At 37.8% G+C, this 25,531-nt stretch overlaps 1 long non-coding RNA gene across 2 annotated transcripts in view; it reads left to right on the top strand.

Moving 5' to 3' along the window:
- Nucleotides 1-3,231: 3,231 nt before the first annotated feature.
- LOC108714323 overlaps nucleotides 3,232-25,531 on the top strand; it is a 30,642-nt gene continuing 8,342 nt past the window's right edge. For both annotated transcript variants that reach the window (XR_005967014.1, XR_001935350.2), the window contains exon 1: nucleotides 3,232-3,534. This is a non-coding gene — a long non-coding RNA (uncharacterized LOC108714323). The remainder of the gene's footprint in view (nucleotides 3,535-25,531) is intronic.

The following is a 25,531-nucleotide window of genomic DNA, read 5'->3' as shown; positions in this document are numbered from 1 at the left end:
GGGATCAATTAGGCTCCTATAGAGTTAATCCCCTACCTTTCTTGTATCTTTCTCTATAGCTTTTGTTTATTGTGCAAAAGCCTTTATGACCTGTTTGTGTAACAGTTATAGCTATAGGCCAAAGGGTGCAGTACCACTCCCCTGCCACACTGCTATATAGTGCTGTGTAGGGAGTGGCCTCTTCCTCTTTGGCTCCTGGTGTCTGTGCTGCTAGGTGTTTCCCATTGAGCCTGGGATCACCAAGGCCCCAGTAAAGCATTTACCCCAAAGGGACCTGTACCTTTGGTGCTGAAGTCAGGAACCAGGCTCTCCCGTGAATGAGGATTAGTTATCATTAGGACACATCTGTGATAGTCTCTTTAGGAGAGAGAGATAGCCAGATTTAGGTAGTATGAGCAGTTGTGTGCTCCATCAAGGAGAATAGCAGGGAGTAGTCTCCCAAAGGCTTCTAACGTTGCCTTTAGTGTAGGGAACTCAGTGATAGGGAATTCAGTTTAGCAGAGCACTGCCTGGCCCCTACCCAGGCCCGGATTTGCGGCAAGGCCGCATAGGCCCGGGCCTAGGGCGGCAAAGAAATAGGGGCGGCATGCCGCCCAGCCGCCGTCCAACTGCACCAGCTGCGCCGGCGTTTTTTCGCCGGCGCGCTGGGAAGGCGGGCGCTAGGACCGCGCGGCCGCCTGGTCGGACCGCGCGGCCTAGGGGCGCGCAAAAGTTAAATCCGGCGCTGCCCCTACCTGATTGATCCTGTTTCACACTGGTGACTGGTCTTTGAGAGTGAGATATTCTGCCTACTATTTGATCATTGGAGTGACATCTGTGCATGCTGCATCATCATCATGCTTTCCTTCCTCCTGTGTGATATGCTAAATCCTGCTACAGCTCCTGCATGAGTAAACCTGTGGTCAATTGCCTTTGCATATTTGTGTTCCAATAAACCATATCACTTGTTTCACTATCTAAGAACCCCCTGACGTCCAATTTATCTATTTTTAACACTAATTAGCCTGTGGGTTGTAATAATATACAAAAGATGGAGTATATAGCACCTTCCACCAAACAGAAAAGCACAAAAATGGTGTGCAGGGTCAATGATTAATAGTTAATGTTTAGAGGACAGAAAAGAATGACCCACAATTTGCACCATCCCATTAGTCATTCAGTGAATCCCATGACAGAAAGTGAAACATAAAACGTAACCTTTATTAAATTACTTAAAAGTGACCAAGGTGAAAAATTCACAAACAATTAAAAATACAAAAAGGAGGAGCCCATCAAAAGCTTCATATAGTCTTGTACCCCCAAAGCTCTAATAATCGATCGTGTTCAATCTATCAGGATCACCTAGAGCAAATCCTTCACGGGGTGGACTGTTTTAAGTCCTGTGCATGATAGCTAAAGGCAACTTTAGTGATATTGGGTACCCAAAGGGTTACTGCACTTGTGTGTGCAGATGTTTATAAAAGAGCCGATAGTAGTGGGCAATGCTACTATTGCACCCCCATCATAACCGCAACCCCTCTGTGTGACAGATATGTAGTGCCAAGAGATCTGTCTTCAAGGGTTACGTGCTCGGCATTGCCCCAGTCTAATCACTGTATTGTCTTAAGCCTATCCTTTCACCGTACACCCCCAGCGTTCCTGGCGGGTCTTGTGAAACCATATATATATATTTAGCGACGCTAGTATCATTAAGCTATGCCCTCTCGGTATACCCCCAGCGTTCCTGGCGGGTCCGAGGTAAGGCAAATTACGGCGCAAAAAGACTTTTAATAAAGCTGATGTTCTACCTGCCTAATTGAGCTAAAATAATTGAGAGGCGCCTGACGCGCGTTTCACTCGCTCAGCGAGCTTTGTCAAAGGCAATCTGCGGCGCGAAAGAGAGTGCATCTACATATAGATACGGGAGGAGCCGTTGCTATTCAAATCAGCCAATGCGCATTGGTCAAAACACGTCAGCCAGTGCGCACACTTGCAGAGGCCATGGGGCGGAGCAAGAACTGCTCATTCTATGTTCTCAAAAGTCCGCCCCATTGTAGCCACTGTGCTGATATGATACAAAGTATCCACTTACTTCATCAGTATATTACAAAGTATCTACTTACTTTATCAGTATTTGAGGGAGATGGACTTATATTTGTTACATTTCCTTTAAACGTGACAACCAGTGTTAAATAATGAGGTAACAGAGATTTAAAGAAATGGATATTTAATGTTTGACCAGTCATAAACAATTTTACATTGTATCCAAAATAACACCTGTCACATAGTTATAGGGAACAGGAGACTGTCCTCGGTTATATGCTAAAGATCATTGGAATATCCCGAGTGTTTTAAATAAAAATATTCATGGTGATACTCTCATTCATGCCATCAGGGCCCATGGCATGCAAATTAAAAATCCATTCACTCTCTTTTGCCAAAAGTGATGTCTCCAAATCACCTCCCCTGATGCCAAGAGATATTCTGGATAATCCAGTCACTCGAAGACCCTTGCTGTTATGATTATGACATTCCAAAAAATGTCTACTCACTGGTGGTAATTTCTTTTCTAATTTAATCCATTCTGGTGCTTTATCTATACTTGTGACATGTTCCAGTACTCTTTTCTTCAGAGCACGATTTGTTTTGCCAATATATATTTTATCACAGGGACAGGTCAGCATGTAAATCACACACTCAGTATTGCATGTAAAAAATTGGGTGATATTATGTTGTTTGCCGAACCTATCAGAAATCGAGGATTTGTTGTACATATATCGGCAAGCTCTGCACTTCCCGCATGGGAATGTACCAATTTGTGTTGTTTTGTTTTTCTGTTTGCCAAAATGGCTCCTGACCAGTCGATCACGAAGATTGGGTGCCCTGCGACAGCACGTCAGTGGTCGAGGTCCCAATATACTCGATAAGTCTGGATCTGTCAATAGAATGTGCCAATGCTTCTTAAGTATGGAGTCAATATGTGGCCATTGTTTGCAATACGTACTAATAAAGCGTACTGTCTGTGCCTCTTGGTTACCAGGTTTCTTGGTTCTATTAAATAAGCTGTCCCTTGGAGTCCCAAGGGCCCTTGAGTATGCTCTCCTGATCAATGTCTGCCTGTGGGTTGTAGTTTACACCATCTTAAAGGGGAAGCTTCCATTTAGCAAAGGCTTCGCCCTGAGTGTAGTTTCACAGTGTAACCCATGCTCATACACTAGCTGGACACCCTTAACTCCTAATTGGCAGGATAGCCCAAGAAAGCGTTTGCAGCTGCCTAAATTAGAATTAGTTAGCTAATTAAGCTGTAGTTAAAAGGAGGTGTGAGACTTCACCTCAGTGCTTACCCCTTGAGACCTCCTTGAGTGGAGGAGGGTGAGAGGCCACTGGAAACAGTCATGTGCAGGAGGGAGGTGTGTGTAGCTGGGAAACAGAGTCTGATTCTCCACTGAGCAAAGTGTTGGAGAGAGCTCCAAAGGACAGGAGAGAGGAACCTCCCCAGAGAGTGTCAAGAATGAGTCCAAGAGAGGATTCTGGGATCTGTGTCCAGTGAAAGCTGTAAGTTCTGGAAATTTGTGTCTGTGTGAACACCATTGAGGGTGTAAAGCGGGACTGCTTATGTTAATGTGAAGCAAGATTGTTGAAGATGTGATTTTGTGTATAATAAAAGCCAGCCAAGCCGCATTTAAACTCTTAAAGGTGGTGTCAACCTCCATTTCTGTGCTGAAAACTGTGCCGTGCTATGATCTTCACTACCTGAAGGTTACAATATACAACAAGCAAATATGGCAGCTGCTATCCTTAACAAACACAGAGCTTTTAGAGCTGTTTACTCAGGTGTGGTAAAACATTCTGCTGAATTAATATAGTGTTATAGCTTGCACTATTGTGGCTATCGGCAATAAACTGCTTTGGTAACTTTCCTTCTCTTTTAACAGCAAAAATTGTAGCACAGAAAATGACAAGAAAGCTTGTGGTTAAAAAGAGTGAAATTCAGCTCTAATTAGGTTTTTATTAACTGAACATAAACTCTAAAACAGTTCCAAGGTATTTTGAGCTGTTGTATAGATAAAATGTGTATACTGTTCTGACCTTATATAGATAGTAAGGTACTGACCTTATAAAGAATTCTAAATGATCTATAGTCCAGTCCTGTCCAACTTCTGTGATACTGAGGGGCGGAATTTTTATGGCCTATGTGGTGGAGGGCCCATAATGGAAGCTAATGTTGACCACTCCTACACTCATATTAAACCACACCCATGTTACCACAAGAACTTTTAAGACCATGTCCACATTAATGCTGGTAGCACACCAAAAAACACATGGTTGGGCCCACTGCAGGGATATCACTCATAACTCCCAACTGTCCCATTTTGAGCGGGACAGTCCCACTTTTGACAGTTCAACCTGCAGTCCCTGTTTTGTACTGAAATTTCCAGAGTTTCTCTTTGATCAGCTGCACTGAACAGCCAGAAAAAGATACAACTTTCTAACTTAATTGGCTCTTGGCAGAGAGCCCAGAATACATACTAAAATAATTTTGTAACCGTTTTAGATAAGATTAGAACTAAGACTCACAGCTTAAAGGGCAAGTCACCTTCATTAGCAAAACTGTAATAACATATATAAACTATAGAAATGTGTTCAAACTTTCATAACCTGCAAAATTTTGTAAAAGGGACATGGTAATTAGGGGGTGTGGCCACAAAATGGGTGTGGTCAACAATCTTTTTGTCCCTCTTTCTGTTTCCAAAATGTTGGGAGGTATGCTCATATGACAGTGGATTTTTTCTGGCCTACATGGTGGAGGGCCCATAATGGAAGCCAGTGTTGGCCACTCCCTGTTTTAAACCACACCCATGTTACCTTAAGTACTTATAAGACCATATCCACATTAATGGTGGTAGCTCACTGCAGGGATATCACCCATCACTCATGTGAGAAAAAACTTAGTTAAGTTATATTAAGACATCCTTAAATCAATATGCCTCCTCCTCCCCTGTGGATAACACAGCAACCCCCAGGACACAATTAAATATCTTAGGAGCTGCTTAACCATTTCCAAATGCTAACAACCTCCACCAGCTTCCCACAGGACGAGTATGGCACACACAGACAGTGTAGTGCAGGTAGAGTATGGCACACACAGGTTGGCAGAATATGGTACGGCACACACAAGTAAGCAGAGTATGGCACGTAGGGAGCATATGGAAGGCAGAAGATGGTACACAAGCAGAATAGGGCAGGACACAGGGATTCCTATCATAACCATTTTAAGATGGACAGTTCAAACTGTACTACATACAGTGACACTGTGCCAGCTCTGTCCTACAGTCTGTAAGAGGTGTAAACAACCCAGCCTGATATTTTCTGTTAGCTTACTTAAATGATAGCCCTTCCAGGATTGCCAGCGCTTGTGCAGACAGCAACTGGTGCAAAGAAACCAGCAATGCAAGAAGAGCAGGAGCCCTTGTTCAAAAAAAATAGCTGACAAAGACAGCAGAACAAAAAGAAACGATGAGCACTCGGTACATCCCATGTTGTAGCATTGACCAGCTGCTATTTTTTACAACGCTTGTACTAACCTACAATCTGGAGTTGATCAGCTGCTACAAACCATATAGAGCCATTATATGCACATACAGAAGAGAGAAAAAACTTCCAGCACTCATATTCAGCCTGTGTAAATTCCTTTAAATACATTGTCAAAAATTTGAGGTATGAGTACTATACCTGTATTTTAATTAATTAGTTGGGACTTAAAAGCTTCGATACAGGTCTCAATTAAATTTCAATTAAAGTAAAGGGTAAGTAAACATGGTAGAAAATTTAAGAGAATTGCACAACGCCATGTATGTTGCAGGTGGGGAGCTTACCCCTTTTATTTAAAGTGACCACCTGTGCATCAATGTTTCGGGGGGGATTAACCCTCCGTTCGTCACACACAAAAGTGAACATGGTCCCACCATTCAGTTGTGCAGTGTTTCACACAATGCACATTTCTGCTAAGGATTTCAATGAAATTTAAATACACCTTAATATTTAGCACACAGTAGGCAGTAAATGACATTAAATGAAGGACCTTGAAAAAGCAAATGAGCTTACGTATTTTGACTAGTGATGGGCAAATTTGTACCAAATTCGGGAAATTCGCGAAACAGTGAAAAATTCGCAAAACGCATTGAAGTCAATGGGCGTCCAAATAATTTAGACGCGCAACAATGTTCATGTGCATGATTATTCTGACTGAAAGTTCACACACTATTCACACCTCATATGTAGCACAGTATGAACTGTTCATATTAGAGTGGTCCTGATAGGTTTCTCTATTCATACTCTACCTGTCCTAAGCTTCCTGCATGTGCCACACTCTGCTTGCTAATGCTACCTGTGGGACGTGAGCCTGGAAGAGTTCGTTCTGGGCAGCCCCCCAGCCACAAATCCTCCTCCGGGACCCCCATTCAGCCCGCCAATCCCCCACAGCCACAGTTTCCTTTGCGTGATGGCAATAAGGGAGGAAGGTAAGCAGGAGTGCAGGGAGTGGGTCTGGACTGGCAGGGCCCAAAAGAGCTGATTCCCGCCAGCCCATTCCGACCCTGGCACACCTAATAGAATGCACATGCGGGACTCTGGGTTGGCTACCTCCTGCCTCACTGCCTGAAACATATAATTTACCTGCAGGCACAGTGAGGACAGCCCTAGCAGCAAAGCAGGGTTCTCAGCAGCTCAGCTCCAAAAAAGTACTGCAGACAGCTATGGGCAGAAGTATTGGAAGTGACGGAAGCAGGAAGCGGGCGGCGGTGGGCCCACTGTCAATCACTTACCGGTAACCATTGTAATTCTAATTTTAGTGGGGCCCACTGTCTGCATATGTGCCACTAAACCCTGATAGACCCCACGGTACAAATTTTATTATGCCCTCGCAAATTAACTAAACCAAGGGCCTAGGGGCCACACGGCTGGGGCCCACCGGGTTTTTTCCCGGGGCCACAGGAGGCCAGTCCGACTCTGGTCCTTGTGGTTTGCTAGCATTTGGAAATTGTTGTTACAGACCCCTAAGGTGTTTAATCATGGGGGGGTTGTTATCCACAGGGAAGAGGGACACATTTGGGTATGTTTGAATAAGACTTACACATGAGTGATGAGCGATATGCCTGCAGTGAGCACCAACCATTTGGGTTATTGATATGCTGGTCTTAAAAGTTCTTTTGGTAACATGGATGTGATTTGGAATGAGTGTGATAAAGGGGGAGTGGTCAACATTGGCTTTTATAACCAACTCTCCACCACGAAGACCAGAAAAATTCCAGCCCTCAGTACCACAGAAGTTGGACAGCACTGGTCTAGTATGTTGGATTACAGGGTCTTGCCGGAGGGAGATTTTTGTTGTTTTTTGGATTTACTAGCTGCTGTTTTGTGCTCCAGTTTATTAAACAGTTAACCATTTTTTCATAGAAAATGTATTATGACAATATACTATTCTGGAAAAAAACTCTTAGGTACAGAGAGGGGCATAACTAGGGGGGGGTGCAGGCGTGCGCTCGCATCCAGGCCCGCGCCACATTGTGGTCCTCCAGATGCTCACACCAATGCAAAGGCGCACAGAAAACTGCATCTGGAGGGGGTTGGGTGGTTTTGGGGTGTCGGGGGTTCCTGGCTGCATGGCCTGCACCTGGGTCCGACCCTCTTTAGTTAAGTTACTGGTGATAAAGGCAATTTGCATACCCAGACTTCTTTCTAGGGAATTATATCCAATTTTCCATTTCATTTCGTAATCAGTAGCAAGTAAGAACTACAATTGGGTTGCATGACTGCTCCTATAACATTTCATAACCTTTAGTATAAAGGAAACATTTTAAACACATACAGTGCATCTGTGTAAAATGAAAGTAGGGTTTATAATTGTTAAGGATGTTGCTTCTATTTATTATTTACCTTAGTGCCTAAAAAATTCTGCTGCCATCATAAATATAAATTAACCAATAAAAATGAAAGGGCTGAGCATCTGAAGCTCATGTCTAGACTGACCAGAATAAAGCATGTAATCAGAGTGCGTTTTCAGTGGACTGAAAAGAAAATCCATTTTTATGACATATCCACTTAAAAAAGCTTAGTCAGATTTCCTGCTTTGTTTCAGAAAACATTTGTGAATTGGCTGTGCCTCTATACAGGTGCATTTTCAATAGCATTTCAGTGACTTCAGGTAGATGATAATAGAAAACGAATTCTTACCGAAGAAAAAGTGACGAAGAAGTAAAACAGCTATCAAACACGAAAGGAATGTGTGACAGAGCACTCTACCTGACACGGAACCTTTAAAACAGCTCAGGAACAGATGACTTCTTCAATTGCTCTGTAACCCTTCCAGCATGCTTATCTCTCAGAAGGTCTCGTATGGGTAAATAATGCAATCTGATGCTGAGTGCTGCATCAACTCATTTTACTTTAAAAAGGTCCCTGTGAAGATCATTTTAAATGATCAGTAGGATCAGTGGGTTCAGTAGGAGCAAAGGGAGAAATCAGCCTTGCAACAGCAATGCCATAGAGTAAGACTGTGCAGAAGAATGACATTTAGCAATCCAGCACACATGGGGGAAATAGATAGCACAGATTCTTGTTTAAACTTTATCCAGTGTGTTTATAGATGTCAGCAAAAAAGACAAATAAGAAGCATATAATACAACTCTAAAATGTAATGCACGCTAAAGAATAAATTCTAGGAATTCACCCAAGGAAATAATTCAACAAATCCAGTCCAGCTGCACATATATTGCGCATACATACATGTTTCTCAGTTGAGCTTACATGAAAATAAAAGTAAGTGCTATACACGCACACATACATATATATAGCAAATAAAGTATCCCCTATTGTAAAATATAAGGATATTATAAGTTACAGAGGAGTTCTATGGTCATATAAAAACACAAGTCCATATGCTGACTTTTATACAGGTCACTTTATTTATTATAATACACACGTTTCAGTCATGTGACAGAAATAACAAATGACATCACTAAGCAGGATATTCATGGCTCTTTTATATTATATTTATATATATATATATATATTCACTATATAAACAATGGCAAAGCTGAAAATCATGAGATCTCTGACATTTCTCAGTAGTGCAGGTTAAGGTAAGAGAGAAGCAAAGTATGGTCCCTGATATATTATTTTTAGTAAGCAAAGCTTTAGGGGATTATCTGAAACAGCAGAGTCACTGCTTCTAGGTGAAGTAACTGTTTCACCTATTTCATGGGGCTGTACATAATGTATGCTGGAAGGTGAATCAAACAAAAAGCTGCATAGCTGTATATTCTTATCAGATATTTACAATACAACAGGAAGAATACGCCATTAATTTCCTCAATCGTGAATCAGCTGCATTCAGGTAGTTGCCATTTTCACTCACAATATTGTGGAAGACCTGACATGTTATGGATGATTAACAGGAGCCAGGGCCGGAACTAGGGGTAGACAGAAGGCGCCTACGATTGGGGGGCGCTGGGCAGCTACCTCTTCTGCCTACTCCTAGACCAGACCTGGCACTTTTCCCCGCCCGGAAATAGAAACCAGCAACAACTCCTGCCTGTCCGACTGGGGCAGTTGGTGCACGCCGCTATATATCCATTTCCTTCTGCGTTCTCAGACTCCGCCTCGCCACACCCCTTGCGGATGGTACGACCCACTGTCAGACTCAGACCCAGGGAGTTGTAGGACAGTGGCGCTCCTTGCACTCGTTGTGTTACGTATTCAGAGCCATGGAGGGAATGTGCGGCGGAACCGGGAACCAGAAAGCGGCAGATGCTGAAGTGCAGCCAGAGAATGCTGCTTCCGTGTGCGCAAAAGTTGTTACTGCGCATGCGCACGCGAGCGCCACTGATGTGCGTGGGACAGAGATGGGGGGCGAACTAGCCGGCTGGGCTGCCTAGGACGCCCAGCCAGACAGGCCCGTCTCTGACAGGAGCATTTTGTCTGTGGAAAGAATGTAGACTATTTCATGGTTAATTCTTTATAGTCTTCTGTTAAAGCAAGTTTAGGTGACAGGTCCTCTTTAATGTGTACAACTTGGAGCTGTAGAAAGAGCAGAGATGCTGCACCAATTAGGTTGAGAAACTCGCCTCAGGTGGCAGCGCCTCACTGCTTACCAGGGGTGGCAATAATGCAGCTCCTGGTAATGTTAGGAGCCAAATTTCCGGTTTTCAAATTGGATATTCGGCTCTTCTAGTGCAGAGAGCACAACTGTGCTATTATTGTTGCTCCCTGGACCCCTCTTTACTATCTCTCTCTACCTGTAACTCTTCATGCAGAAATCTGGATTGGATGTGTCTTTTAGGGGGTATCCATTCCCTTTCCTAACAGATGCTTTAGACCTCACTCAAATAACCAACTCCAGCATAAACAAAAGCTAACAATATAATGGACTCTGGCAAATGCCCTGCATGCAGAGAAACATGATTTCCATCAGAGATAATTATTTGTGAGCTCTAATACATCTTCTAGGCAAAGGGTGCAACCTCCAAAAGCTGTATTAGAGCTAACTAGTGAATTTTTTCACCAGGCATGCAATTGCAGCGCAATTCCACATTTTGCCATCTGCCAATTTTTATGTGAAACTACAGCAAAACGGTCATTGACTTCAATGCATCTGGACAAAAAGTCGATCCAACAAAAATAAATCACTGCAAGAAAAAAATGGGCATTGACTTTAATGCATTTGTGAGAAAAGAGAGTGAAAAAAAAGTTGCATGCGTAAAAAAATCTAAATTAATTTGTCGCCTATTGACTTTGATGCTTTTCGAAAAAATTTTAGCGGTTTCGCACGTATTTGATAAAGCCAAATGGGACAGATCCACTCATCACTAGACCTAACTAATTTGACTTTGCCTACTGAATGAAGAGAGACAGGTTGCTGAGAGGGGAAGGTTAATGAGTAACTTAAATATTTCATGAACGGTACAGAATTTGTAATTGAGTATATTTAGAAGGTTCTTATTTCAGTGAGGTGAAGCTTGTATTAAAATAAAATTTATGTGATAGATTCCCTTTCACATAAAGTGAGCACCCTCACTTTCAAGGAAGGGTGCTCAGTTAATGAAATAGCTTTCCAGGTGATGTGATGGGGACTTAAATACACAAGATAATATGTATCTATATTTTTATTTGTATAGCGCTCCTTGAGGGCAAAGCACTGTACAGCAAAACAATAAATTAGTAGTAGCTGCAATAAAAGGTAACAATAAGTGCATTATAAGAAATACAATTCACATAACTATAAAATATAATTACACTCCGTGTCAAGGAGACAAAAGGATGGAGGTCCCTGCCACGTAGGGCTTACAGTCTAAATGGAAGGGGAACTTACAGACAAAATTCGGAGGGATATTAAAGGGGACCCGTCACCCAAAAAAATTATTCAAAATCCTATTTTATCACATTAGTCAAGCAAAATGAACTTTAATTACATTATATAAATTATTTAATTCTTGCTTCCTTCAGTCTGGGATTTCAAAATTATAGCAAGCAGGCAGCAGCCATTTTGTGGACACGGTTATTAAGACAAGCCTTGTATCATCTCAGAGTCTTGTTTGTGCACCAGAATGGGGGACACAATGTCCATCCCCATGCACTGACTACACAATTAAATGGTAAAGTAAATGGGGGAATGTGGGGAGAGCAGTGACATGTAGGAAGTGCTGAATGGAAAGTGAAAGTAATTGTCTGCCCCGCCTCTGCCACTGGCATAGAGGAGTGGCAGACAATATTTGATTGACAGCTGAGATTTCTAAATGAGCTTACAACAGCTATGAATGCTTTAATAAAAAATAGAAATTTGATTTCATGTTTAATTTGAAAAGGACTTTTTTTATACAGAGTTTTATGTCTGGGTGACAGGTCCACTTTAAGTGCTGCAGGTTACAGTGTGTGACATTGTCATATAGATGCCAGTTCCCATTTCAAATGTTATCCAGGTGCTCCCAGAGGTAGTCTTTAAATTGATATAAAGCAACACAGGCTTAAAACAAAACTAGAACGAAGCATTTAACGGGCAGACTTGATGGGCTAACTGATTATTTTCTGCTGTCAAATTCTATGTTTCTATGTTATGTTCACATCAAATATAAATGCCGGTGTATTTTCTGAACCATTTGGCTCATCTGTAATGTTGGGTTGCCAAAAAGAATCATGTCTTTCCTACATTCTAAGTATTTTCTCCTATTAATTAAATTGAAACCATATTTTTACTGGTCAGGCTTTAATATACCTTTTAGGTGGCAACTATAAACATAGCACAGAGCCACAGAGGTTGCTCTTATATTAAAGCCATTTTCATCCTTTTCTTTTGTCAATTAAATCTTTAATGACAGGCTTATTCTACTGGTTTTAAAAATTCTATGTTGTCTTTATGATTAATGCCTTTCCCCTATGGCAGTCTTTTGTCTCGACTGAATAAAGCAGATTCACCGCTCACTTTCATTTCTATTCACGGTTTTTAGCTCTGGGGGCCAAATATTTTCATTTTCTCTTTTTATGCACACATACTGCAATAAGCAATACTTAAGAAATAAGGGTTTTACAAATTTTAAATTAATCTGAAATCTGCAAAAGGGACTAGGACTTGTTAAAATGTGGCAACAGATCATTTACTTAACAAAGTTCTCTTTTAATATACATTCGATTTTTCTTCCAGACACACGTGCAAAATCTTATCTTTGTATTACAATTGTCCTCTGTGTTAGGCTGATCACATGTAGATATCCACTTTCATTTTTTTGCAGTATTTATCCCGTAAATACAAACAATAGAAAATACTGTATGAGTTAGGCTAATGGAATGGAAAAGTCCACTTTCTCGTATGCTATTTTCTCCTGAGAGCCATAGCAAGTGTCTTTTTATATTCCTTGTCTGAATATGTCCCCAGCAAATTATTTATCACCCTTTCAAGTGCTTCTGAGTGACTGCTTCTGAGTGACTGCAAAGGGAAGAGATTGCTAGCGGTTTCCACATGTGATCACTTCAACAGATGAAAACTGAGGCAGGCAAAATCTGCTAAACATGGCTAGCCTTCCCGTGTACTGTACCATTAATTTGGCTACAATACTTAGCACAGACCACATGGTCTACACCATAGGTCCCCGATCATTTTTAAATTCAAATGTAAAAAGAGTTGGAGAGCAACAGAAGCATGAAAAAAATCCCTGGGGGTGCCAAATAAGGGCTTTGATTGTATATTTTGTAGCCCCTATGTGGACTGGCAGCCTGAAGGAGGCTCTGTTTGTCAGTTCACCTGGTTTTTATGCAACCAAAACTTGCCTCGAGCCTGGAATTTAAAAATACGAACCTGCTTTGAGGCCAGTAGGAGCAACTTCCAGGGGTTGGTGAGCAACAGCTGCTCAGAGTAATACTGAACCGAATAATGGGCATGTACAGCCAGTCATGGGGCCCCTCAGTCTGAAAATTCTGCAGTCCTGGTTGATCAAGGATTTTCTGCCCTGACGGAAAATTTCCCTTAGTGGGAGGAAAGTAAGTGAAGAGGAGCTGCATCTCTTCCCATATTGCACGTATAAGTAAATATTGCCCTTTACCTAGGCTACCATTTTGTGTGTGTTCCCTCTGAGATCACCTGTCAGAAAATGATGCTCTATGAAGCAGCACACACAGACCATCATAAAAATTGAGGGCTTAGATGGTGACCTTCCAGATCACTGGAATAAGGAACTATTGAACGGAGTCGAGGAACTCTAAAGGCAATGTACCATATGTAAGGATTGACCATCTTTCTTCTACATACGTAACATACACACAAAGATTACCAAAATGTAATATTATTAAGCACCAGTCTGCAGTACATAGTGAAAGAAGAGGTATACTTAAAAGACTTAAGTCAGTGTATATATACATATATACATGACAACGGGTGAAGAATAGGATCAAGGAACATGAAGTGAATATTAGGATTTAATTTCCAAGTATGCAGGATATATGCATAATCAAGCATATACAACAAAAAAATAACAAAACAAACTCAAAATTTGCATATTTTGTTTAACAGAGAGAGTAAAGGGTCAGTGGGAAAAAGCAAAGGAAGACAGAAATTTTATCAGAAACATAGCTTCCTAAAAGATCTCATTTGCAAGTTCTTGGAATACAATAGTTTATTAGGAAATCATACATGTAATGTTCCTGTAAATCATTTAAGGGTTCCAGGTTTTATTAAATACCTTGTAATTTTAAGCTTAAGAGTCTCTCCATGAATAAAACATCCTGTCTAGTTTTTACTAGTTGTATGTCCAAGGAAGTCAATTTCCATATTTGAGCAACAGTTTTTCGCTGCAGAGAAAATCTGAGTGACTAATTTCTTTATATATTTATTCCACAAGAGATCCTCTTATTAAGACTTTTTTTGCAAGGAGAGCCCTGTAACATTATAAGTGAGAGAGTAAATTCATATACAAGACCTAGCTAATTTAATGTGCACGAATGACCACAGTTCCTGAGGCATAGTTGTAAAGAAGAGGGTACCATTTTGCCAATTTTTCAGGGAATAAATACCATTATACCATTGATAAAGATATTAGGATAGGATATTAGGACATACCCCCAATGATACACTTCCATGATCTGAAAGATAAGCAGTCCCAGCTGGGGAGGCTGATATTAGAATAATTATATGAACATATATAATATTGGAGCATGCTTTTCTGCACCAGACCCAGTATAGGTAGTTTCAGAGCTTTCATTAAAGATGGAATTGTTCACAAAACATACAGTATTTTTGTGGGTCAGGCTCTTTCATTGAGCTCTGAGAAGTGACCCCTATGGACAACAGACCGCTAATTTAAGGCTCTTCCTTTTAACTTTGAGTATACCCATAGACTCGGAGTGTGGGTGGGGTTTGATACGCATTTGGCTACTTATACGTGATTGTGCTTACATTGTGTTCACTTGAGTAAAGCCAGTGCAGTCATTTATATATTTGTTATATATTAAAATACACAGGCCTGTTAGCCTCCATGCAGCACTGTAGTCTTAAGTTCAGGTCTGTTAAATTTGTAATTCTCCATGTTTTCCCCTCCTTACAGCCCAGTTATGCACAGGCCTACACTTAGGTCCTCATATCACCTTAATCCTCACTCACACCACAGCAAGGACCTACTAGGATTCATAGCAGCCCATTCCCTAGTATCACATACCTGCCCCCATGATAGCACCCCTTACTTACACTGGCCAGTTTTGCAGCCTGGCAAAGGTGGCAACCCTAATGGCAGCATCCTAGGGCTATTTATAGGGGTATATTAATATACACAATTTTTAAAGCTATGAAGCATATAAGAATTTTTTAACCAGTTTAGGGTAACACATTCATGGTATTTTCAATCACACATAACCCTCACCAGTGATGCTGAAAAAACCCGCATTGTTGAGCATCTCATAACTTTGTGAGGGTAAGATTCTTCTAGGTTCTCGTAAAATAAAAAATAATATTAAATGTTGTGGAGACACCTGTAACTGGTGAATTAATGGAACCACCATCATCAAAAAGATAGCAGGAAGCTGGGGAAGTCAACAGTATTAACCATGAGTACAGAACCAACCATTTAGCTACTGTCTCATCATAGAGAATTATAGAAGAAATATACACCTGCAGGTGAGAACTAATCCGCAAGGTGTCTAAAATATTCCTTGACATTGGCTAACTCTCTGGAAATTAATTAAACGTTAAACTCTGCTTTCACTCAGACAACAGATGCAAGTACTGTAAACACTTGAAAGTTCATTCTTTCTACATCAGAACTGTGGGCAAATTGTAAACCTGCTTTGGAAAGAGCCTAAGCCATTAATAACGCTATTTATTTCAGAACTATGTGAACATAACAGGGGTGGTTCACATTTAAGTTAACTATTATTATGTTATAGAATGGCTAATTCTAAGCAACTTTTGAACTGGTCTATATTTTTTCTTTTTTTTTATAGTTTTTGAATAATTTACCATCTTCTAACTGTTTAGAACTTTCAATTCAACTTCTAACTGTTTTTCAACTTCAATATTCCAGTCTTTTATTTATATCAGTACATTGTTGCTAGGGTAATTTGTACCCTAGCAACTGAATTGCTGAAATTGTACACTGGAGAGTTGCTGAATAAAAAGCCTTCCCAGTTACTGTGCCACAATATGACATGTTTTCCCATTAATTGGTTTCCTGTTGAAAATAACTAGTACAAAAAACTATTAAGTAGATGACAAGAAATAGAAATCATTAATTTATAAAATCACGTGACTTTCTGTTTCATTCTCTATTATAGGCAGGAACTGTGCCTGATAAAGTACCTTGGTAGGCAGCAAAATCATGAAGCAATGACAAAGGTCACTGTGATGTAATTTTGGCCTTGTGACCACCGAATTTAATTTCCCTTGTTACAATCTATATTTTCACTCTAATAACACTTAAATACATATAGCCATAATTCACTTTTCCTCGCTGAGAAGAGCAATATAATTCTTTCATACTGATTCTTATTGACTTCTATAGATTTTATGAGGGTGGATTTTATATGATTGGTGTGTATTCATTGTACCTTGCTCAGTCTTTCTATTCTTTTCTATTCCCATTATGCCAAGCTATGAAATAAGGACAGATCAGATATACCATTATTGTCATCTTACAGAATATTAAAGAATTTGTTTTCTCGGGGGGGGATAACACTTGAATGGGAGCTAGCCAACACAGAATCCAATGGAGACCTTCCAGTCAAAAAAAACCCCTAGATTAAATGCAGAATGGGAAAAAACACAACGTACACCTGTACAATGAAATACCCACCAGTGCTAAAATGGATTACAAGTAGCACAGAGACTGGTGGAATTTTTTTTTTTCTGGGATAACTTTCTTTAGTCTATCTAACTGTGTGTGTATATATATATATATATATATATATATATATATATATATATATATATATATATATATATATATATATATATATATATATATATATATATAGATATATAGATATATAGATATATAGATATATAGATATATAGATATATATATATAGATATATATAGATATATATAGATATATATAGATATATAGATATATAGATATATATATATATATATATATATATATATATACATATATACAAGTTTAAACAAATACACGTCCTAGCTATAACTGCTCATAATTTAATGAGAAAAAATTTGAAAGCTTATATAGAAAATGTTTCATTCTGTATGGAGCAATGTTCACTGACTTTAAATAGTCAGATGGTTATTTTCCTTGATATTTTTTGCTCACTTTTAAGGTTTTGTTTAATAAGTTTTTTTCCTTACCAGGGTAGCACAGCTAGTTACCACTATATCTCATTGCAATGTATATTACTGCTTTTAGGTCAAGCTATAAAACTCTCTGAAAATGATATGCATAATAAGAGGATATACAATATCCTCTTATTATTGTTCTTTGACTTGATACAATATGTAAGGAATTCTGGGTTCAGCCTTCCACAAGGTCAGCAAAGCACATTACAAATTCTGAACATGACTACGCCAATTAAATTAGTTTCCCTTAACGTTAAGGGCCTTAATATCCCCTTTAAAAGATCTAAAACATTTTCTCATATGAAAAAGCAAAATGCAGATGTAATATTCCTGCAGGAAACTCATTTTAAAAAAAGAGAATCACCACAATTTTCTTCAAAGTATTTCCCACATATATTTCATGCAATGGCACCAGAAAAGAAAAAGGGGGTATCCATACTGTTCAACCATAGAATATCTTTTGAATTATTGCACTGTGAGTCTGACCCTGATGGAAGGTACCTAATTCTGACATGTAAATTAAATGATGAATTTTTCACATTGTGTAATGTATATGCTCCAAATACGAATCAAATTAGATTCTTAACATCAATATTTAATAAACATATAATACATAAACAGAAACAGGGGTTTATCATCATAGGTGGAGACTTTAATATTATATCAGACTCCAAAATAGACACTACATCAAATTCAGACAGATATCAAAAATCTAGTCTCAAAAATGGTAAAAAAGGAACAATAGATTCAGAACTCCTAGCCCAATTCAATCTCTATGACACTTGGAGGATAATAAACCCTAAAACTAAAGATTTTACATTCTTTTCACACCCCCATGAGACCTATTCAAGAATAGATTATTTCTTAGTAGATAAAATACTACTACAGTAGGGAACATAACGTCGGATCATGCTCCAATACCAATTTCCATAAGCGAGCCATTAAATAAGTTTCCAATAAATACGTGGAGGTTAAATGAATCTTTATTAAATAGGATAAGTGATAGAGAATTATACAATAATAGTTTGAGAGATTATTTTGAGATTAATTCTTCTACAGAAACTTCACTTCAGACACAATGGTGTGCTCACAAAGCTTCAATACGTGCAGGGGCATAACTATAGAGGAAGCAGACCCTGCGGCTGCAGGGGGCCCAGGAGGTATAGGGGCCCCATGAGGCCATAATTCATATACAATTTGAATAAATATTGGAGAAACAAGTCAACCTCTAAACATTTTGGGGGCCTGAAAAATAATTTGCTGTGGGGCCCAGTAATATCTAGTTACACCACTGAATACGTGGGCTCTTTATTCAAAAAGCTACCTATTATAAAAAGAAAAACAGGTTGGAAAGAACAATGTTAGAATCAAACCTAACTCAATTAGAAACACAAAACAAACTTAACCCCTCTAAAAATAGAACTAAGGAAATACAACAAATTAGAGAGAAACGTCATAATCTAGATCTCTCTAAGTTTGAGTTTTATTTAAGGAAATTAAAAATCCTACAATATTATAAAGGTAATATGTCAACAGATCATATGGCAAACAAGCAACTACAATCAAAAATATTAAGTTACAGAATGGCAAGATACTCTTTAATCCATTGTCCATTGCTGAAGTATTTGCAAAGTATTATTTAGATCTCTACAACCTAAATAAGGATAATACAGTAACTCAGCCTAACCCACAAAGTATAGATACATATTTAACAACAATAGATTTACCTTGTTTAAATACGGATCAAGTTTTTTCCCTGAAAGCTCTAATCTCTCAACAAGAAGTTGAATATGCAATAAAATTATCCCCTATAAACAAAGCACCTGGCCCAGATGGATTACCTGTAATATATTATAAAACATTTTCACAGGTATTAATACCAAAACTCACAGAGTTATATAATTCAATTTTATTAGGAGAATATTTCCCCGAAGAAATGTTACAGGCCACGTTAACAGTAATACATAAGGATCCATCAAATGTCACAAACTATAGGCCAATTTCTTTGTTAAATTGTGACTTGAAATTTTATGCTAAGATATTAGCAAACCGATTACAAGATATTGTTTGCAATATCATAGACCAAGACCAAGTAGGCTTTATTAAGGGTCGTCAAACACAGGATTATACCAGGCGCTTTATAGATATAATACATGTAATCAGACAATCCAAGGTCCCTACTTAAGTCATGTCTTTAGACGCAGAGAAAGCGACCGAATATATCATGATCTGATAAAAAGAGTCTTAGATAAGATTGGATGTGAAGCACATTTATGCACGCAATTTCTGTATTATATCAAAATCCATCAGCCAGAATAATAAACAAAGGCTTGCTATCTCAAAATGTTAATATCACAAATGGGACTCGACAGGGTTGCCCCCTTTCTCCATTAATATTTAATCTAACAATAGAAATACTTGCTCAAGAAATTAGAACCTCCAAGGAATTATCGGGTGCTCAAATTGGTCTTAAAGATCATCAAGTTGGTCTGTACGCAGATGATATAATTATTACCTTGTCTAACCCTATAGAGACTCTCCCGAAACTTATAACAATACTACAAGAGTTTGGGAACATATTTTACTATAAAGTAAATGAAAATAAAACCCAGGCATTAATGTTCAATATTTTCAATAAAGACCAATATATCTTGAAACGTCAATTCAAATTTGACTGGCGCAAAGATTACATATCTTATTTAGGCATAAGGTTGACAAAGGACCCTGAAAAATTACTTGATAGTAATTTTAATCCAATACTAAATACTATTAAAGAAGAAACAAGCAAATGGAAACATTTATTTATTTCATGGTTGGGTAAAATCTCAGTGATAAAAATGATACTGCTTCCAAAATTATTATATGTTTTGCGTACTATTCCCATTACAATCCCATCATCTTTTTTTGTTAAAGTTTCTAATATGTTCAACCAATTTATATGGAACAATAAAACTCCTAGAGTTGCAACAAGCATTCTGCAAAGAAGTAGATCTATGGCTGGTATTAGAATGGCAAACATTAAGAAATACTATATAGCCAATATTATAAACCAGGCTACAGACTTATTATCAGTATCTTCACAGTCCAAATTTTCAGAAATAGAGATAACCCTCATGAACACCTCTTCCTTAGATACAATACTCTGAACAAATGAAAAATGTTGTTAAGACAACTGATGAACTTACCTGCAACTGTAAAGACTGCTATAAGAATATTTGTCAACATGGGTTAAAAAAGCCCCATTAAAATTAATGCACTTGTACTGTACAGATCAACGTAAATCCTTCATGTGTCTGAAGAATGAACTATACTTAAAAAAAATGACTTTCACAAATATTTGCTGATACGGAATTACATAACAACACTTCCTTTTTCTAAACTTAGACCACTATCGAGCTTTGAAAGCTACTTCCATGATGGCTCAAGCATAAAAAAAGGAATGGCAAAGATTTATGGTCATTTAGGAGAACCAAAGGAAATACAGAAAATCCCACACATGATTAAATGGGAACAAAGATTTAAGAAAAACTATACAATAAAGGAATGGCAAAAGGCTATCTCCAGAACACAACAGTTCACTAGATGTGTTATGCATCAAGAGTTCTATTAAAAAATCTTATATAACTGGTATCTAACCGCTTCAAGATTAACAAAAATGTACTCTGGAGCTTAAAATTCCTGCTGGAGATGTGACAAGGACATAGTAGATATGCTCCATATTTGGTGGTCATGTGACAAAATACAGAGATTTTGACTTAATGTGAGATCTTTGATCACAGAGATAAAACAACAAAATATCCCACAGTCTCCGGAAGCTATGCTGCTGAATCTATATGGAAAACTTCCAAATAAAAATATCGAATTTCTGACTTTCCAAATACTAAATGCTTGCAGACTTTTGATTGCTAGAAATTGGAAAAAACAAGAAGTCCCTAGTATTACCCAAGTACAAAGAGAGGTGACCAACAATTTAGGATATGAAGAAGCAGTACCGAGGAATTTAGGGGGGAAAAAACAGTTTTGGAAGCTCAAAAACTTTGGATGTCTAAGGTCAATATCTAGTTTATTTACAGTTTATATGTATTATATGAATGGTAATTACCCTGAGAGTCATGCAGATAAAATACTGGTTACACTACCCCTACCCTTTATTTATTTATTTTTTTATTTTCTGTTTATTTGTTTGTTTAATTGTGTGTATATTATTTTGGCTAATGTAATGAGTATGCAATGTTTTGAACCATTATATACCATATAATGATGTATTGTTGAAAACTAATAAAAAATTGTCAGGATAGAAAAAAAAAAAAGAATTTGTTTTAAAAAAAGTAAAGAAATATATTGGTGGGCTCTGGGATAAGGGGGAGGCCCATTTATCAACATTCTATTATGTATTAGTGGTTTTGTGAACCCACAAATAAAAAAAAATCTCTAAAACCTCTAAAAAGCATGAATGGGAAAAAAACACTGAATGATGTGCTAAAGAATATGAAAACTGTGAAAAGGATTATTAGGATCAGCACACCTCCCATTGACTTTGATAGGACCTTGACTGTTTTTGCAGTTTTGTATTAGAGTTTTTTTGTGGTTTTTACACTTCATAAATCTTGAATTTGTAGACTTTTAGAGAAATAAAAAACACAAATTTTTAGAGAAAAAAATTTGTGAAAAAATAGTAATTTCAATGTTTTAAAATAGGCCCTTAAGATTCCCCGAAGATTATACAGTGCTATATTTGGTAGAGGAGGAGATCAAAATTACTTCTGGTGACACAACATCTGCTAGGGAAAAAAAACAGGATAATGGGACTGTTGCAATATGGGACAGGTTACAATGGGACAGGTGCAATATGCCATAACAAAAATTCAAGTAGAGGCACTAACCTAGTATACTACAGTCAAATTAGAAAATAAATGGAGAAGGGAAGAGTCTCACAGTTCACCCCAGTCTAAGGTCACAAATAAAATGATGTGAGTTTTCCCAAAAAAGTAGTTCAAAATACAAACCCATTTATTAGGACATGAGAGACAAAATAGGTTATTAAAGGGGACCCGTGACCCATCAGTTATTATAGAAAATTCACGCTGTGTTATATACAAACGTACCAGCTTTTACTTGCTCAGTATTTTCTGGTGACTTTTCATGATTTTTTTATTCAGTAGATCCCAACTATTAGAGGTTTCAGGAAATAGTTGCACAAGTATTTACATTCATGTTTTCTCACTTGATTTTTGATAAACGATGATAAGAAATTTAAAAAAAACTACACAAAGTATTAAGAAAAAAACGGAAAAACACAATTTAAGTATTTAAAATTGAAGTATTAAAAAACTCAATGGCATCTAAAATCACATAGTTCCATTCATTTCCAAAATAACTTGATTCTTGAAAATACATATTTTATTGACAATCAAAGCTCTCCATGTTTTAGCTTTTTGAAATTGATAAATCTCAAAAATGTGAGAACATAAAACTCAATTAGGAAAAATAAGCTACTGTGTTTGTGTCAAATTCAATTGAACCATGCCATTTTTATAATCCACATCAACTGTCACTCAATTGGCTTCTATCATGGCCATCTCATATAAATAAAGTTGATTTCGATCCCTGGATCGCCACCATTGGCCTGCATTTTCAAAATGTGGTTTATTTACATATTATTTAAATTCTTTAGATGTGAAACATTTTCAGAATGACAAGATCCACTTCTTCCCACTCTCATATAAGACAATTAATTAGTAGCTTAAGCTGGCCAAAGACGCAAAGATAAAGTCGCATGGAAATTGTTCCATACGATTTTCAGACCAAGTATGGATTGTCCTGACATTTTTTATACCATTGCGATCTGGCATTTAGTCGATCGTACAGGTTAGAATATTTCTGTTGGCTAACAATAATATCTCTGCATGTATTGCTTAACCGAAGATATCAATGGGTGACTGTCACTAGTATTTAGTCCAGGAGTGCCCATACTTTACTAATGGGGGGGTCTACTTTTAGTGATGTTGTCTCATTATGATCTACATCCATAATATCACAGTTAGCATTCTGTTCCATGGAAAATATAACTTAAATATGGAGTTATGAGAAAATGTATATTGCTATATTTAACAAACACCTATTTATTATGTTACCCTACCAGCATAAATATCTGAATAAAAAGCATGAAAAGGAGGGTGATTTAGACAAGCAGTTTGTTGACAGTGTCTTGAGATCTAGTGATCACCAGCTAAAGGTCTACTGGTAGATCCAGGTCTACTTTGTCTGATTTGTTCTTTTAATACTGTATTTAATCTGAATGGTTAGTGGCAGGAAGTTTGCCTTACGATTGTTATGAGGCTAGAATCTGCATGTCTATGTCCAACTTAATGGAAATAAGATCTTTTGATGTTGATGAGCCATCAACATTTAAAACTCAATGTCAAGAAAGAAGTCATGGTAGTGCTGTAATTATGGTCTGGTTTCACCCGAGGCACTGGACCAAAATAAGCCCCCCGCCTCCACGAGTCACATCCGTGCACTTGAATCACTTCTCCTGTGCATGACTCAGACAACTCTCACCACTCCCACAGATTGTTGAGGAGCCAGCCAGAAAATATGTTGTACTTGATCTAGTGACAGAGCATATAGCAAATATATAAATACTAGAACTCTGGATGATAGTGACCATAATTTTGATATACTTGGTCAGCAATGGAAAGCATATTTTAGCACTACAAGATCAGTAGTTCACTGCATAGACTGGGATGTTAGGTTTTCAGCTTAAAATAGAGAATAGAAATTGTTGGCATTTAAAATAATATTTAATCACTGATCTCAGTTTATTCCCATAAGTAGAAATGTAAAAGAGTTAAAAGACCACCCTATCTGACTTAACTCAGAAGTAAGAATCTAATAGGAATAAAGAGTAAACATTTTAAAACTAGAAGTCATAGGGGACAGACCTTTCATTTAAACAATATAAATTGTTTCTAAAGAGGTATAGAATCCCTTATACGAAAACCTCTTGCATAGAAAGCTCTTAATTTTGGGAAGGCCATTTCCCATAGAGTCCATTTTAAACAAATAATTCAAATGTTTCTTAATTATTTCCTTTTTCTCTGTAATTACATTATTTAATATATATCATTATCTCACCATTCTTCAATCTGCTACCGTTCTCTACCTTAATTTTCTCTTTTTGTTTTCCCTATTTTCTTCTTCTCTCCTTCTCTATTTCTCTCTCTGAAGCCTCCACCTTCTTCATGTGTATAACACTTCTTGGTCTGTTCTCTACGTCTCTCTCAGCAATCTTTTCTCTCCTTGTATCTTCTATATAATCTTTTAGCTTGTGCTTTGTAACTATTCCATTTTATTTGTATGCAGAACTGGCAAAGAGCAAAAAAAAAGCTCCATTATTACAATAAAACATTTCTGGGATTCAAAACTCTTGCATCCCACGGAGGGGTTGCTATTTCACAGAAATAAAGTGCAGGGATGGCATCCTTGCATATCTCTCCCCAATTTCAGCGCTGTTGGAGAATGGCATTATAAGCAGTTATCAGCATGCCTTTATGTAGGATAGATCATTTCAAACAAACTAAATTGCTTTTTATGATGAAATAATCATACCTGGACAGTGGGGTTGCAGTACATGCTATTTTCTTTGGAATTTGCCACAAGGTGTCACATAAATGACTGCTTTCTAAAATAAGGTCTTACACCTCTGCAGGGACTGGTCTGATTGCTATCTTGTGGTCAGAAATTATTTTTTTTCACCCTTTGAGGTAAGCGCTTCTGATGTTTTTTTTTCACCTTCCTTTGTAACTAGTAGTTGGGTAGATTTTGGTTACACAAAAAAGTTTGAACTTGATGGGTCTGTCCATTGACAATATTTCAGTTATAATGTTATTGTGTTCTATGCATGTTCGGTGTTCGCCACTTAAATCTGTACCAACAGCCTGACATCTACTGTATATAATTTATACTCTCTATATCATTTTCTTTGAACTAGTCTATCTAGTCCATATCTTATTTGTCTTACATTTTCACCCCTTTGCCCTTTATAGTATGTGTCTCCACACAAATATATATATATATATATATATATATATATATATATATATATATATATATATATATATATATATATATAATGCACGGTGCATAGTACAGGATATTAAAGAAGTTAGTATGTGCCATTTAGAATTTTCAGACTCCTACATGTATCTGTAACAAGAGTATTTA

Source organism: Xenopus laevis, chromosome 4L (assembly GCF_017654675.1).
Source record: "Xenopus laevis strain J_2021 chromosome 4L, Xenopus_laevis_v10.1, whole genome shotgun sequence".
Taxonomy (NCBI): Eukaryota; Metazoa; Chordata; class Amphibia; order Anura; family Pipidae; genus Xenopus; species Xenopus laevis.
Note: the sequence above shows the minus strand (reverse complement) of the source record. Positions and strands in the feature narration are given on the sequence as shown.